General features: G+C 48.4%; 1 non-coding gene across 1 annotated transcript; it reads right to left on the minus strand.

The window, feature by feature from the left end:
- Positions 1-926: 926 nt before the first annotated feature.
- On the minus strand, positions 927-999 carry Trnaa-ggc (transfer RNA alanine (anticodon GGC)). Its single transcript has one exon. It is a non-coding gene; the product is annotated as a tRNA-Ala (tRNA).
- Positions 1,000-3,809: the final 2,810 nt, after the last annotated feature.

Raw genomic sequence — 3,809 nt, forward strand, 5'->3', positions numbered from 1 at the left:
TCTGCAGGCAGCGAGGGTCTGCAAGCTTCCTGTGTTCGCACCTATGTCACCTGTGCTTGCTTGTCAGAGACAGACTATCGCAAAACATACAACTCACTCCATGAATTGATTGCTACGGCATCTGTTATCAGCAGTCACAACTAGCAACACCAGTAGCAGCTGACTGCACGCAAAGAATAGGAATGTGTAGTGGGATTTACGTGAACTCGGCGCAAGGCAGATCTTTCCGACATAGGCTTGAGAATCTTACGGGAACACTTGTACTGTTTCTAAATTAAGTGTAGGCGTGGGAGGAGGGTGCTTCCTACGCACTAATAACAGCACGCTTGTCAATTGTGGATGCTAATCATTCGCTTGTATCTTCCTAGACACATCTGCTGGCTGTGAATTATTCCACTTGCATATCAAGGTGCGCATGTAGGTGTGTTAAAATTTCTGAAGGCACTGGGTATTAACCCCCGTACCTCTCGCATACTAAGCGAGCGCTCTACCATCTGAGCTACGCCCGGCCCCCCGAAGACTAATGGTGCTACATACAGACATATAGACGACACAGACCCTTGCACTCCCATTATTCAGCAGACAAACACTATTCTCTATGTATCCGTTAGGGTGTCTTTCAGGTTTCGTGCATTCTGTATCGAATCGTAGTTGGCCACAATGAAAGTGGCACGTATAACGTCGAAAATAGAATTCGGACACCGCTCTGAGTAAGACCAACGTGTTGTCCACCCTCTAGACTTCAATGAGGTTAAGCCGCGATACCTAAGACAGATCTGCACTCGATGACACCTCGATAACAGCCGGTCCCCACACTTACATCTTGCTCTCCTTACGTCAGTATACATCATATCAGTCTGTGACGCTGGCTTTGCAACATCTTGCGTGCCTTTAGGTTCGCCGCGACCAACACTTACCATAAAAAATTGAGGCGCCGCGGCTTGAACCCTGGACCTTTCACATGCCAAACGAACGCTCTACCAACTGAGCTACGCCCCATGCACGAGCAAACTGCGCTATTCCCCATTCTTTGCGACTCAGATGCGTAAGGACACGATGGTTGGTTGGTTTGTAGCGGTGAAGGGAGCAGAGTACAAAGGCGCGGACCCGTTCATATACACAAAAGTTCCAAGTAGTTTCGATGCTCTGGTATTACAAATGCAAATTCCGTCTGTTTTTAACGTCTTAAATTGAAAGAGCCGTCACAAATTGCTCTGTCTTCACTCCTTGTCGACAGTCATACAGCACCTGAGGTAACAAACACATCTCAAGCCCCATTGTGCACTCCATTATTCATGCCAACTCAGTGCCTCGCTCTTTACTACTGTGTACCAATCTTGTCGTCCAACTGCAAAACACTGGGCCACAACAAGTTTCCGCGTCTCCATTGCACTCGCATACTACGAAACGTTCCCCAAACTTGGCACTCACCCTCGCAGCCGACTTTTCCGACTTTCCACGACGCTCACGCTAGTGACAGCATTATTTATAGTTCGACGTCGCGCCAAAGCGAATGAGCACATTTCGCCTACGGCTTAGGCCGCCCTCCTAGTGTGGCTGCTCTGTGTCAGCAGGCAGCGAGGGTCTGCAAGCTTCCTGTGTTCGCACCTATGTCACCTGTGCTTGCTTGTCAGAGACAGACTATCGCAAAACATACAACTCACTCCATGAATTGATTGCTACGGCATCTGTTATCAGCAGTCACAACTAGCAACACCAGTAGCAGCTGACTGCACGCAAAGAATAGGAATGTGTAGTGGGAATTACGTGAACTCAGCGCAAGGCAGATCTTTCCGACATAGGCTTGAGAATCTTACGGGAACACTTGTACTGTTTCTAAATTAAGTGTAGGCGTGGGAGGATTGTGCTTCCTACGCACTAATAACAGCACGCTTGTCAATTGTGGATGCTAATCATTCGCTTGTATCTTCCTAGACACATCTGCCGGCTGTGAATTATTCCACTTGCATATCAAGGTGCGCATGTAGGTGTGTTAAAATTTCTGAAGGCACTGGGTATTAACCCCAGTACCTCTCGCATACTAAGCGAGCACTCTACCATCTGAGCTACGCCCGCCCCCCCCCCCCCCACCCCCGAAGACTAAGGGTGCTACATACAGCCATATAGACGACACAGACCCTTGCACTCCCATTATTCAGCAGACAAACACTATTCTCTATGTATCCGTTAGGGTGTCTTTCAGGTTTCGTGCATTCTGGATCGAATCGTAGTTGGCCACAATGAAAGTGGCACGTATAACGTCGAAAATAGAATTCGGACACCGCTCTGAGTAAGACCAACGTGTTGTCCACCCTCTAGACTTCAATGAGGTTAAGCCGCGATACCTAAGACAGATCTGCACTCGATGACACCTCGATAACAGCCGGTCCCCACACTTACATCTTGCTCTCCTTACGTCAGTATACATCATATCAGTCTGTGACGCTGGCTTTGCAACATCTTGCGTGCCTTTAGGTTCGCCGCGACCAACACTTACCATAAAAAATTGAGGCGCCGCGGCTTGAAACCTGGAACTTTCACATGTCAAACGAACGCTCTACCAACTGAGCTACGCCCCATGCACGAGCAAACTGCCCTATTCCCCATTCTTTGCGACTCAGATGCGTACGGACACGATGGTTGGTTGGTTTGTAGCGGTGAAGGGAGCAGAGTACAAAGGCGCGGACCCGTTCATATACACAAAAGTTCCAAGTAGTTTCGATGCTCTGGTATTACAAATGCAAATTCCGTCTGTTTTTAACGTCTTAAATTGAAAGAGCCGTCACAAATTGCTCTGTTTTCACTCCTTGTCGACAGTCATACAGCACCTGAGGTAACAAACACATCTCAAGCCCCATTGTGCACTCCATTATTCATGCCAACTCAGTGCCTCGCTCTTTACTACTGTGTACCAATCTTGTCGTCCAACTGCAAAACACTGGGCCACAACAAGTTTCCGCGTCTCCATTGCAAGGCGCATACTACGAAACGTTCCCCAAACTTTGCACTCACCCTCTCAGCCGACTTTTCCGCCTTTCCACGACGCTCACGCAACGCTAACGCTAGTGACAGCATTATTTATAGTTCGACGTCGCGCCAAAGCGAATGAGCACATTTCGCCTACGGCTTAGGCCGCCCTCCTAGTGTGGCTGCTCGGTGTCTGCAGGCAGCGAGGGTCTGCAAGCTTCCTGTGTTCGCATCTATGTCACCTGTGCTTGCTTGTCAGAGACAGACTATCGCAAAACATACAACTCACTCCATGAATTGATTGCTACGGCATCTGTTATCAGCAGTCACAACTAGCAACACCAGTAGCAGCTGACTGCACGCAAAGAATAGGAATGTGTAGTGGGATTTACGTGAACTCGGCGCAAGGCAGATCTTTTCGACATAGGCTTGAGAATCTTACGGGAACACTTGTACTGTTTCTAAATTAAGTGTAGGCGTGGGAGGAGTGTGCTTCCTGCGCACTAATAACAGCACGCTTGTCAATTGTGGATGCTAATCATTCGCTTGTATCTTCCTAGACACATCTGCTGGCTGTGAATTATTCCACTTGCATAACAAGGTGCGCATGTAGGTGTGTTAAAAATTCTGAAGGCACTGGGTATTAATCCCAGTACCTCTCGCATACTAAGCGAGCGCTCTACCATCTGAGCTACGCCTGCCCCCCCGAAGACTAATGGTGCTACATACAGCCATATAGACGACACAGACCCTTGCACTCCCATTATTCAGCAGACAAACACTACTCTCTATGTATCCGTTAGGGTGTCTTTCAGGTTTCGTGCATTCTGGATCGAATCGTA

The sequence above is a fragment of the Schistocerca gregaria genome, unplaced genomic scaffold (assembly GCF_023897955.1).
Source record: "Schistocerca gregaria isolate iqSchGreg1 unplaced genomic scaffold, iqSchGreg1.2 ptg000174l, whole genome shotgun sequence".
NCBI classification, from domain to species: Eukaryota; Metazoa; Arthropoda; class Insecta; order Orthoptera; family Acrididae; genus Schistocerca; species Schistocerca gregaria.